The sequence below is a fragment of the Mustela nivalis genome (genome assembly GCF_964662115.1).
Source record: "Mustela nivalis genome assembly, chromosome: 6".
NCBI lineage: Eukaryota > Metazoa > Chordata > Mammalia > Carnivora > Mustelidae > Mustela > Mustela nivalis.
The window spans coordinates 5171923-5185176 of NC_139025.1; the positions used below are offsets into that span (position 1 = coordinate 5171923).

General features: G+C 41.1%; 2 long non-coding RNA genes across 17 annotated transcripts in view; both read right to left on the minus strand.

The window, feature by feature from the left end:
• The window catches only part of LOC309868140, a 32533-nt gene extending 31986 nt beyond the window's left edge, over nt 1-547 (minus strand). For 9 of the 10 annotated variants that reach the window (XR_014313497.1, XR_014313498.1, XR_014313499.1 and 6 more), the window contains exon 1: nt 38-547. This is a non-coding gene — a long non-coding RNA (uncharacterized lncRNA). The remainder of the gene's footprint in view (nt 1-37) is intronic. The other variant, XR_014313505.1, reaches the window with a different exon arrangement.
• Nucleotides 548-560: 13 nt separating this feature from the next.
• LOC309868143 overlaps nt 561-13254 on the minus strand; it is a 32843-nt gene continuing 20149 nt past the window's right edge. For 5 of the 7 annotated variants that reach the window (XR_014313516.1, XR_014313517.1, XR_014313518.1 and 2 more), the window contains 2 exons: nt 11414-11491; nt 561-3486 (listed from right to left, as the gene is read on the minus strand). This is a non-coding gene — a long non-coding RNA (uncharacterized lncRNA). The remainder of the gene's footprint in view (nt 3487-11413; nt 11492-13254) is intronic. The other 2 variants (XR_014313519.1, XR_014313520.1) reach the window with 2 other exon arrangements.

A 13254-nucleotide genomic window follows, 5' to 3' on the forward strand; every position in this document is an offset into this window, starting at 1 on the left:
TTCACAACTTAAGAACAAAAGGCTGAATATTACTAACCTCTGCTGTAAGCTGATTAACCAGATAGGCATTAACTAGGTTTCTGACCTCAGAGTTATAGGGTTTAATCAAAATCATTGATTCAGACACCCCAGGATACTCATCATTGGTCCAAACTCGCTCCCTGACAGTTGAAGGATAAATGGCCTAGATCTTTATCACTGAACAAATGTTTAAATTAACCATGATACAAACTATTAACATTAAAAGCCCTAAAAATGAATAAAAATCCTCCATGATTTTTAGCAAACGCTAATTGTTCTGAGTTGGAACATTGTTTAGCTTCCACTATTGGTCCCTCTGGGGCACCTTTTCATTTTACTTAGGTGTTAAGCATTTATTCCTTTGACATAATGCCATACCGAACCACCCAAATTGAGGACATGAATTCTGACTATAATCTACTACAGTCTCTAGGCTCCTTACCCACAAAGGTAAAAACTAAAATCTTTAGTACCACTGAATAATTAAATCAGCTATAGTGTTTTTGTTGCATGAATTAAAGTACACTTTTTATAAAGAACAGAACAGCAGAGACTGAACTCTTTTAATGGACTCAAGCCAAGAGGTACGAGATGAATAAACCTTAGTTGCTACCATATTCTCATTACGGACTCAAGAAAGACTCCATTTTTTTATTGACTTATTTACCATTTACTTTTTCACTTATGCAGAGAACAGTGTGAAATCTACCACCCACGAGTCGTGAAATAACTGAACGTAACTAGTCCTTCTATCCATCTGGATACTCCCTAACTACCTGGTCCCAGCCTCATTCATCTTCTTCAAGGGGCCATACTCATGCTTCGCTCAGAGCGCACCATGAAGCATTGGTCTCAAGTTCACTCTAATGTACACCCTATCTATTGATCCACTCATGTTTCTCTCTTATTAATTAGTTGAAGAATAATTTGATTATTTATTCATTTTTTGAAGAAAAAGAGTAAAACCCGCCAGTACTCCAAAACCGAAATCCCAGTTCCTGCAATGGCTGAGAGCCACTCTGTCCAAAGTGGGATTAAGTCTAGATTTCTTCCTCTTCTTCTAAAATGGTTTAATCATTGTATTTGTTTCAAGACATAGGCTCCTCTGACTTTTTGCTTTTTTTTTAAAGATTTTATGTATTTATTTGACAGAGAGAGCTCACAAGTAGGCAGAGCAGCAGGCTGGGGGCGGTGGGGGGGGGTTGCCAGGTTCCCCACTGAGCAACCAGACGTGGGGCTCGATCCCAGGACCTGAGACCATGACCAGAGCAGAAGGCAGAGGCTCAACCCACTGAGCCACCCAGGCGCCCCTCCTCTGCCTTCTTTTAAATAACTAACCAATATAAGAACTCATTACTCAATAACTTCTAACGGTATAAAGTGAAGGCAAACTGAGCACGGAACAACACTGACGAATACTAGCGTCTGTCCGTATGTTCGCTGTCCCCAGTTACAACCTGTTAGACTCTTTTTTGTTTTCTCAAATAATAGCGAACAGCATTCGTTTGGTCACAGTTACGATCCTATTCTCAATATCAGTCCATGCTGGGCTTTCTTTCCATGAGGCACTTACCTAAGCAATTGTTTGGAGTGTGAAAGATTTGATTTGTTCCTTTTCTAAACAGAACCAACCACCAGCTACCTACACGAAATCAGAAACAACACGGATTCTCACAGAAGGGGATCCGCATTCCTTATGGAAAAAGCCCTGATCGATTCAGATGCTGGAACTCAGAGTTTGGGGGAATAATGCAATAATTCCTGTTACCACTGCAAACTCACATCACCGGCCACCATTCACTCACAAATCCTTCCTCTTGCCTCACTGTACTTAGGAGACCAATCACAGACATTAAGAACTAGAGCTCAGGGCCAGACCACCGATTCCTCCTAACTTTTGTGTTTAAGTCCGTCTCTCACAGAAGAAATAACTAGATTTATTTTTTCCTAATGGCCCTCAAAATTAGAGGTTTTTCCTAATGGACCTCAAAAATTAGATTTAATTAAAATCTTGGATTCGTACATCTCCGAATACTCATCATTAGTAGATTTCTTCCTTTATTTATGAATTGCTTATTTCATTACCCACTGATTCACTAATAACGGTATAATCCGTTCTCATGAACGCAGAGAGCCCGAGAACGACATCCTTGAATATCACTAAGAACTAAGCTCTATGCCCAACTCCCGCAGCGCTAATAGACAAGGACTTGTTTTGCAATGTATGTGGATGCTCTCTGCAAATTTGAATTAGCCAACATCCTTGCTTCCTTTCAATTTCATGGGTCCATGCCTGGCCCTTTTACATTTAAAGATTCTTCAAGAAATAACCATGGGACCTTCACTCTTTCTCCCCAAGTGGCACACCAACCATTTTACCCATCTTGTGTGTTCCTTCCTCAAGAAATTCACAGCGTTCATCTTTATCAATGGAGAAGTACTTAAATGTACTACAATGCAAAAATGAAACACAATGGGGATCAACCCTGGAACCAAAGGAAACAACACCCTGTTTCTTTTCTACTGAATTTCAGTAGTACTGAATCTGATTAATCATAAATCCCAATTTGGGTCTGTGCTGGTGTTACTTGGCTTTATTTATTAATCTACCCATTCATTACTTTGGAAAATCCAAGCAACACCCCTAAACCAACCTCCCAACCCAAGAATGTAACACTCTGCTACTTACATCAATTTCTTCCTTCCTTACCCACACGGTTTGTGAAAGCCAAGATCTTTAGCATTCAAGAATGATTAAATCATCTTGTTCACTTGGTGAAAATGCAGACTCCCAAAAAGAGAAAAAGCCTACAGTTAGATTTTTTTTTTTTTTAAAGCAAAGATCAGTGTTGCAATATCAGGTCAATCATGAATGTGGGTCATTTTAGAATGTTATCATTGTCCATGAATCACTCTTATTTATTGACTTACTTAATTTTTCTTTTTCAACAACACAATTAACACCAGCATGAGAATATGAACCGTTATCTACCATAAATACCCATCTTCATGCTCCCTATTCATCAATTTAACAACTCAGTGGTTGCTTTTAATGGACCTCAGTTGTACAAAACTGGGTAAATGTAAATCTTTATTTTATTGCATATTCCCACCAATGAAGCACAAATTTTTCTGATTGATGTCTATGGATTCATTTATTTATTCATGTCTATAATTAGGCATAAAATAAATCAATTATGTACCCATTTTTCTAAAGACTTTCCCCATGCAAATTTCCATGTACACCTGAACCTAGTAATAACACACTATACGTTAACCAATCGGAACATAAATTAAAACTTAAAGAAGAAATTTCTATGTGTACTTTACCCAAAGTGGAAGGAGCTGCGAGTTCTATTTTTTTTATCTGGACAACATTTGGGTATAGAAGGAGCAATCATTATCTTTGGTTCATGACACATATTCCTCACTGGCCTTCGCTCAGCCTTCTTTTGAATAATTAACCTGTATAGAAATGCGCTCGTTCATTCCCCTATGACAGTATGTCAGTATCAATGAAAACCAAGGCACGGAACGGGAATATTAAATATCCAGTCTACATGCTCATGGCTCAGAGACATAACTGATAATTAAATCTTCTTTTGATTTAAAAAAAATTAAACTACTGAATATGGTTCTATTGACTGTAACTCTGGTCATATGACACATCCTCCGTATGGATTCATGCTTGGCCCTCTCTCAATAAGACAATATTAAAACAACCGATTATTTATGTAAGCCCTTTTTTTTTTTTTTTTTGGTCCCTCTTAACTAAAACCACCAAACAAAGAATCAAAGCAGCAACATGAACTCTCAGGTCTATCTGTCCATACCTGTCCTTATGGAAGAGGAGTTCAGAGCTTTGATTTATCTGTGGAACCCAGTGCTTTAAATACATACTAAACACAATCTTCGTTTTATTACACAACTTCACAGTTGGTCCATGTGTGGCCCCTCCTTATCTCTATTCATTTACACATTTCCTTATCCATTCAGGAGTCCATGTGCCAAAGACTCCACCTTTTCTCTTTTTCACAGTAGTCCGCCGATTTCCGGACAAGGATTAATACAATTTTGTTTGTTTGTTCCATGTTTAATTTTTATTTTTATCTTTTTCAGTTTTTATTTAAATTCCAGTATAATGAACCCATAGTGTGCGACCAGTTTCCGGTGTACAATAGAGTGACTCAGCACCGGGAGCTCATCGCAAGGGCCCTCCGCCATCCCCATCACCTGGTCCCCCACCCCGCCCCCACCTCCCCTTGGGGACCATCGGTTTGTCCTCTGTAGTTAAGAGTCTATTTCTCAGTTTGCCTCTCTTTTGTCCTTATGCTCCTTTTGTTTCTTAAATTCCAAACAGGGGTGAAATCATAAGGCATTTCTTTCTTCAACTGACATATTTCACTTAGCGTAATACTCTCTAGCTTCAACCACATCACTGCCAATGGCAAGATTTCATTCTTTTGGCTGGCTGAGGGACGTTCCATGGTGCACAGCTACACATCCCACCTCTCCTTTACGCCTTCATCCATCCGCGGCCTCTTGGGCTGCTTCCGGATCTTGGCTACTGTACCTAATGCTGCCAGAAACGTAAGAGCACCTGTGTCCCTTTAAATTAGTAATTTTGTATTCCTTGGGTAAATATCTAGTAGTGCAATTGCTAGACTGCAGCTCAGTTCTAGTTTTTAATTTCTGAGGCGCCTCCCTCCTGTTCTCCAGAGGGCCTCCGCCGGCTCCCACTCCCACCAACTGTGCCAGAGAGTCCCCTTTCCCCACATCCGATACAATTTTAGATTCAGACTCAACCGCTGCTCCAGGAGCCATCCCTGTCCCCAGCTCTGCATTCTTTTTCTTTCAGTCTTTTAACCTTTTCTTTCCTGTTTCATTGACTGTTTCAATGACAAGAGTCAATACACACAAACTACAAAAGCTCAAAAAGAGTGTCTTGCATATGACAAAGATCTATCAGTTTCTCATAAAGCTAATACATCAGCTCTCCTTTGCAGTGGCCTTCAGAGCAGCACACGTGTGCTCCCTGAATCATCTGAAGGGATGAATGTTAAAATCCACGGTCATGTAAGTATCATGTATGAACATGTATGAAACACCTCCCATCTTTTCTTAAGGAGTCATCAAGTGTGCAAAATGGAATGAATCATCATGATCTAGGGTTCTTAATCTATTCCTGTCGTAGGTGATACGCAGCACTCTTCAATGTTACACTTCTATGTGGCTCTTTATTCCTTGGAATACTTCAGTGAACCCCCTTGAGCAAGTTCCCCTGAGGACATAAATTTTGACCATTACTCACCTCGGTATTTCTGCTCCTTAACCCCAGAGCCAGCATCGTCATCATTAGATATGATTTAATCAACTATAGTGCCTTAATTCTGAGATAAAAATCAGGCTTTAAAAATCATGGAAAAAACTGGAACTCCTGGGTGGCTCAGTGGGTTAAACCCTCTGCCTTCAGCTCAGGTCATGATCCCAGGGTCCTGGGATCGAGCCCCACGTCAGGCTCTCTGCTCTGCAGGGAGCCTGCTTCCTCCTCTCTCTCTCTCTCTCTCTCTGCCTGCCTCTCTGCCTACTTGTGATCTCTGTCTGTCAAATAAATAAATAAAATCTTTTAAAAAAATATGGAAAAAAGCAAAATAATAATAAAGATGAAAAAATCATAAATTTAAGTATGTTTAAAAGATATTAATTATGGAGCTCCAGATTACACATAAAACTTGCCCTTATTTTCATTGGCTCAAGAATATCACTACTGTTTATTTACTCCATCATTTAATTTTAATTTTAAATAACATAATGAACACCATCACATCGACTACTCAACCTGCAAGTAACAACCATGACTATTATACACACGCCCATGTACTTGACACAGAGTAAAAATCTACATTCTCCTTTTCAATGGGTCTTTCTTGTATTGACTGGATAAATTTAAATCCTTGTTTCATAGCATATTTTTAATAATGGCTCATGGTTGACTCTGCTTAATGTATCCATTCATTCATTCATTCAATTACTCATGGAACAATTTTACCTGTTGGTCATTAAAGGCAGGGAGTACCTGGGTGGTTTAGTTGGTCAAACATCGGACTCTTAATTTCAGCTCAGGTTGGGATCTCAGGGCTCTGAGATCGAGCCCCATGTCAGCCTTCACACTCAGCAGAGAATTTGCGTTAGGATTTCTCTCCTGGGGCACCTGAGTGGTTCAGTGGGTTAAGCGTCTGCCTTCTGCTCAGGTCATGATCTCAGAGTCCTGGGGTAGAAACCCACATGGGGCTCTCTGCTCAGCGGGGAGCCTGGTTCCCCCCACCCCCCACCCGCCTCTCTGTCTGCTTGTGATCTCTCTGTGTAAATAAATAAATAAAATCTTAAAAAAAAAGAAAAGAAAGAAAGGATTTCTCTCTCTGCTTCTTCCCCTCTCCCCATTCCCTCTCTTTTTCTTCTCCAAATAAAAAGAAAGAAAGAAAAGCCGAAGATGGTAGGTTCCCTTATGGCGAGCATAACATACGGAGCTGTCAAATCACTATGATGTACACCTGAGACTAATACAATACTGTGCATTAACTGTACTTCAATTAAAAAAAAAAAGAAAGAAAAATGGTAAACTAGGCAGCCCCTCAGAAAAGCAGTAACTACTATGTGTGTCTGTCTGTGTTCATTATACAAAGCAAGAAAAGCCGAGCTTTTTTTAAATATACAAACAGTAGTGTGAAACAGGATAATCATTATCCTGTATCCATAATAAGGGTCCTAACTAGAGTATGATTTTCGCCTTTTAAATAAAATATGAGTCTATTCATACGCTTACAAGAACATGTAATATGTCATAACTCGCTGGACAAAACTTTAACGTGATCATTTGCTCACAGTAAATCATCTTGTTATAGGACCCATTCTCATCACTGGTCCATAACCTTATTCTTCAATTCAAGTCTTCTTATTTACCGAGGCAAACATCTTTCCCTTTCCTTAATAAAATGAGCCATCAGCAAACCCACCATCAATTCATAATCACAACATCCCATCTTGGGCACACCTTACCATTTGTCCCCTGCCGAACAGAGTAAAACCTTGACCTACTTATTTTCCCAGACCTCACCGCTTCCGAAAGGTTTCGAAACATGCTCTCGCAATTGAATGATGTGTGCCTTTCCTTGTCCCCAGTCGTCCCTTCATCTCTTTCCTTAACGGGGCATTACTTCATTTGTGATTAAAAACCTTGCACACCCACACAGCACACAGCCGAAGAGCAGGACCCCTGAATATTCTTCTCGTGCTCCGCAAGTACGTTCACCACGGAGGGAATAAGCAGACCTCTCGGAGTGACCTCAGAGCTACGGAGCTTCATCAAAATCTTTAATTCAGACACCCCAGGGTACTCATCACTGATCCAAACTTGGCAATTTTTTTTAAAGATTTTATTTATTTATGAGGGAGGGAGAGAGAGAGCAAGGGCAGGGGGAGGAGGGGCAGAGGGAGAGGGCGAAGCAGGCTCCCCACTGAGCCTAACAAGGGGCCCAATCCCAGGACCTTGGGAACGCGACCTGAGCCGAAGGCAGATGCTTAACTGACTGAGCCCCCCAAATGCCCCTCAACTTGGCATCTTCTGTCTTCCTCATTCACACGTTCCTTTCTGCATCATTTTTACATGCATGTAATAGAGTCCAAAGCCACGAATAACAAATGCCAAGAATGAGAGGAATGATTCTCACCAAGACTCGTCTGGTACCTGCCCCACGTGCTGAAGGACATTCAATGTCCTTCATCAGTGCACCTCTGGGGGGTCCCGCTGTGCTTCCAGTCAATATCACATCGATAACACGTTTTTGCTTTTCTCTTTACTTCACGTGTCCACATGGCAAAGAAGGTAACGTGAACCACTGAGCCATCCTCTCCCTCACAACTCGAAAATGGTCGCTGTCTCCTACCCTCCTATGTTCTCCTCCCTCGCAAGGAAATAACCTTGACCTTTACCAAGGAAGGGATATTCTTCTACATGTACCTGGGTGCCAGACTAAGATGACATACTTTTATGTGGCCCCGGAAAGGACTAATCCGTGAACCTGGGTTCATAACATATTCATATCCTTGGTTAATGTTTGTCATTCTTTGATTTCGTATCTATGTAAATATCTCTAACCCTGTATCTATCTTTCTCCATGAAGCCAGTTTTTAAAAATACTGCCTTGGAAATTCATGAACAATCTCCCCTAAGAACAGAGACTTTGATGGCTATTTATCCTGTTCTCTGTGCTCTTTACCTACAGAGGCAACAACAGAGACCTTCACCGTCAGAGGATGATTAAGCTGGCTGTGGTGTGTCCATGCTCTAAATGAAAAAGCCAATTCTAGACAGTCTGTCTTAGATGTGTCTAAGTAGACGTGAGTTTTACACGGTCAGATTAATAAGAAAGCTGGGTCATATCACGTTCTCATTACTGGTGCAAAACCTGTGCTCCTTCTTATTTGTCAGCTCATTTTATGGTTAATTTTTGGAAAGGTAAACATCATGGGATCTAAGACTTGACAGGGAATGAGGCTTGTAACCATTATACTCCCTACTCTTAAGTAACAGCCTAATAATTACTGTCAGGACCTTTACCTGTGCAACATTGTATAGATTTAGAAACTGGCATCATGGCCCATTCTCAACACTCCTAGTTTCGTTGCTTCCATTCTCAACACTCCTAGTTTCGTTGCTTATCTATCTAATCGCTGTGGAATCATCTGACCCCCTATTTATTTTTTTAAATAGTCATAATAAATGAGGAAGACACATTTCAAAACCTAACATTATATGTAATGCATTACACAGAACATAAATATAAAATATGATAAAATTACCTATACATGTCCCTATGATAGAAACTTTCCAGCTGAAACCCAGAACTGAAATACCATCATTCCAAAAACCTCTCTCCATGTCCTCAACCCAAGTAGGAAGAAACGAGATCCCAATTTTCTTTATCAGAAGAGTAGAGATGGCTCGTTGACTTCATGTCACACCCTCCATACTGCCCAGTTCGCCCTCCTGTAAGTAATGATTTGAAAAGGATCATGCTGGGGCATGATCATGGGTGACTCAGTGGGTTAAAGCCTCTGCCTTCGGCTCAGGTCATGATCCCAGGGTCCTGGGATCGAGCCCCGCGTCGGGCTCTCTGCTCATTGGAGAGCCTGCTTCCTCCTCTCTCTCTGCCTGCTTCTCTGCATACTTGTGATCTCTGTCTGTCAAATAAATAAATAAAATCTTAAAAAAAGAGAGAGAGAAGAAAAATTTGAAGAAAAAAGAAAAGGATCATGCTGTGGCAGCGTGGGTGGGCAGCTTAGTCAGTTAAATGTCTGACTCGATTGCGGCTCCGGTCATGATCTCAGGATCGTGAGACTGAACCCCGCACAGGGCTCCACACTGGGTGTGCAGCCTGCTGAAGGTTCCCTCCCTCTGCCCTTCCCCCTCTAAAAAAATTAAGTGATCACATCCATTCCCTAAGTAACTTTACAACAATACATAATTATTTGGGGATTCTACAAGCCTACACTTGAACACCTAAACACAGTAACAACTGCCCATAGCCACACACTCATTGTCCACAGAAATAACTCCGTCCCCTTGTTCATTTTGGGCTTTTATTTTTTTTTTTAAAGATTTTATTTATTTATTTGACAGAGAGAAATCACAAGTAGGCAGAGAGGCAGGCAGAGAGAGAGAGAGGAGGAAGCAGGCTCCCTGCTGAGCAGAGAGCCCGATGCGGGACTCGATCCCAGGACCCTGAGATCATGACCTGAGCCGAAGGCAGCGGCTTAACCACTGAGCCACCCAGGCGCCCCATTTTGGGCTTTTAAATAAAATTCAGTGAACGCAACTAAATGAAGTATGACGGGTGTCACCCAGCGTATCCTCGACCCTGACCCGTTCTTGCTTCTTTTCAAGAAGAGAGTTATGTCATCATTGCTTTATGTAAACATTTTTTCCTTCTTCTTAAGAAAACCAACAACCAGCAAATTCCCACCGATCCAGACTGCGGACATGCGTACACAGACACGTCCCCGTGTGCTCCCACGTGTCTGGGCTTCCTGTGTGCTCTGAAGGGGGCAACAGCTTTTACCTATGTGTTATGTTGAAACTTGCTATTAAACAAATGTATTCCTAATAACATGTGTCCATGACACAGTCTCCTAAATGATTCACACGTGACCTTGTCTTCACTCAGACATTCAAATATGCACGCATTCCTGGACTCACTAACACCCATACAATCCATACGCAGACAATGGCTAAGCACGAAGAAGAATCAGATCCCCAAAGGCCTTGAACCCTAGTCTCTTAAGAGAAAATGACTAGGTTTCTATATTTACTAGTTTACTTTAATTTCAGTTCCTATACAGTTAACATACAATATTACACAGACCTCAGAGTTTAGGGTTTAATCAAAATGCTTGATTCATATACCCCAGAACTACTCATCATTGATCTAAGCTCAACATTCTTTTACTTCATTTATCTATTTGTACCTCGTGTATTGATTGTTTATGCATTATTTATTGATCGCTTCATTCATGGCCTCGTTGATGTAAAAAAAAGTTACTTCCTACGAAAACCTGGAAACCAGATCTTTGAATACTGCATAGAGCTGTTTACAAGCCTTTTCCCACAGAGCTGGTAAATGAGATCTCCTTTTAATTGGGCCTCAGCGCTGTATGTATGGATTAATCGATAAACTTGCTCCTACACACCCCTCGTGTTTCACTGCTCTGTTTGCTTATCTTTCACTTAATTTCTTCAGATTTTTTAAAGATTTTATTTATTTATTTGACAGACAGAGACCACTAGTAGGCAGAGAGGCAGGCAGAGAGAGAGGAGAAGCAGGCTCCCTGCCGAGCAGAGAGCCCGACGCGGGGCTCGATCCCAGGACCCTGGGATCATGACCTGAGCCGAAGGGAGAGGCTTTAACCCACTGAGCCACTCAGGTGCCCCAATTTCTTCATATTTTAAAAAAGAGTACACTGGATCTACCAGTTGACTCTCTCCATCACTAGGATGCTGGCAACATTTTCTATCTTCCTAGGTACTCCTTCCTCAAACACTTAACCTTGACGGTTATCAACAGAGAATGTTCTTAGAATGTGGTGCAGACATAAAATGGAACAGTAAGGAACTCTGGAAATGAATGCCCAACAAACCCTCAGACTTTGTTTCTAATGGATCTCGAACTAAAACGGACGAATCTTACTCCGTGGCTCACTACACATTCCCCGCTGCGGCCCAGGCCCCGTGTGTCTGATTTCACTGATGTTCGCGGTGGCCGCCCTGCCCTCGGGACAATCCCACCAAAAACCCGCATGAATCACCGTCAAACCGAGAGCACAAACTGTCACTTACATGAGTCACTTTGCTCCTTACCCACAGAAGGGACAGCCAAGGTCTTCCTCAGGGGATAACGAAGAAATCAGACTGAATCTGCGAAGTAAAAAGCAGATTTCAGAAAACTGAACCAGTACAGATGTAGATTTTTTTTTAAAGACACTTGAGTCCTGCTGTACTAGATTTATCATAAATCCCTTTTTATTACGCTCCCATTATTAGCCCCTAAATGGCCCTCTTTTTATTTACTGACTTCTTTAATTATTTATGTATCTAATACAATGACAACCGCTAAGTCGACATCCTAGTACAAGAGTTAAGAACTAGGCCTATTCCAAGTCCTGTCTATCAAACTCTAACCACAGAAGGCTGAGCGCAGACTGCCTTTCGTGTGGATCTTCCTCGATTAGAATCTGGCAAATTTATATCTTCCTTTCCTGACATAGTCTCATCAAGGGTCCATGCCTGACCGCGCCCTGTAACTTTGTTCCTTTATTTGTTTGCTTTCGGTTTATTTGCTCATGAAATGACTTGTTCGTATTTTCTCTTTAAAAAAAAAATACAGGGGCGCCTGGGTGGCTCAGTGGGTTAAGGCCTCTGCCTTCGGCTCGGGTCATGATCCCGGGATCCTTGGATCGAGTCCCACATCGGGCTCTCAGCTCAGCAGGGAGCCTGCTTCCTCCTCTCTCTCTCTGCCTGACTCTGCCTACTTGTGATCTCTGTCAAATAAATAAAATCTTTAAAAAAAAAATACAAAATATTATGATAAGTAATGGTCTCTATGCCCTTTACCCAAAGTGGGCAGAGCCCCACATGGAAATCTTTTACTTATATGGACATCGGAAGGGCAGAGCAAGGTTAATAACCAACTTCTTCTAATGACGTACTGTCCTCCTTGGTGCATGTCTGCCCTCTTTGAAATCACCTCTTCGGTCACTTAGAATATCATCAATGTTGTGAAACTACATATCCAGACATATCTAAATGATACTAGTCTCTTCCCATCTACTCAAATACCCACAGAAAAACATGTGTTTTTCGAAAATGATACTGACTGAGAATAAGTAATCTAATCGTAACTCCTCTCACATAACACATTAACACGGCCCATGCTTGGTATTCTTTAATTAAGTATTCTATAATCAATATTTATTATGTTTCCCTTTTTTCCCCGCTTTTCTTAATAAAATTCTTAATAAAGTTAACCACCACCAAGCCAGAAGCTTATGGTCATCTGCCTACATGTTTCCGACAAAACATGGCAAAACCCTCGAACTCTTCACTTCTTGGAACTCAGGTCCTCGGAAATATTTTAATAATAATGTATTTCTCATTAGATTCTCTCATAATTGGCCAATACCTAGCCCTCGTTGTCTTTATTCATAGATATGTTTCTTTATGTACTCACATGCCGATCCACTAATAAAAGGACCTAGATCTAAGAGGTACCAAAGCCCCAAGCAAGATGCCTGTATTCCTCCTAACTTCTGCCCCAGGTCGTGTCCCGCCAAGGCAGGATGAGAGGTTGGTTTGTACGATGGACCTCAGAGTTTTAGGGTTTAATCAAAATCCTTGGTTCAGACACCCCAGGTACTCATCATCGGTCAAGGCTTGGGACTCTCTTTATTGAATCAATTATACATTTGTTCATTCGTTCCTCCATCCATTCACTCACCAACAGTCTTTACTCGTGTTTCTCTATCAACATGTTAGACACCCAAATCGTGATCAATGGTGGAATGTATAAATCAAGAGTGATGGAAGATAAAATGAAACATTAACCAAATATAAAATGGAGAGTTCTCTTTCATCTTTTTCTGAAAACGACCTTGCTTCAAAGGGCCTAGGGAAAGGAATGC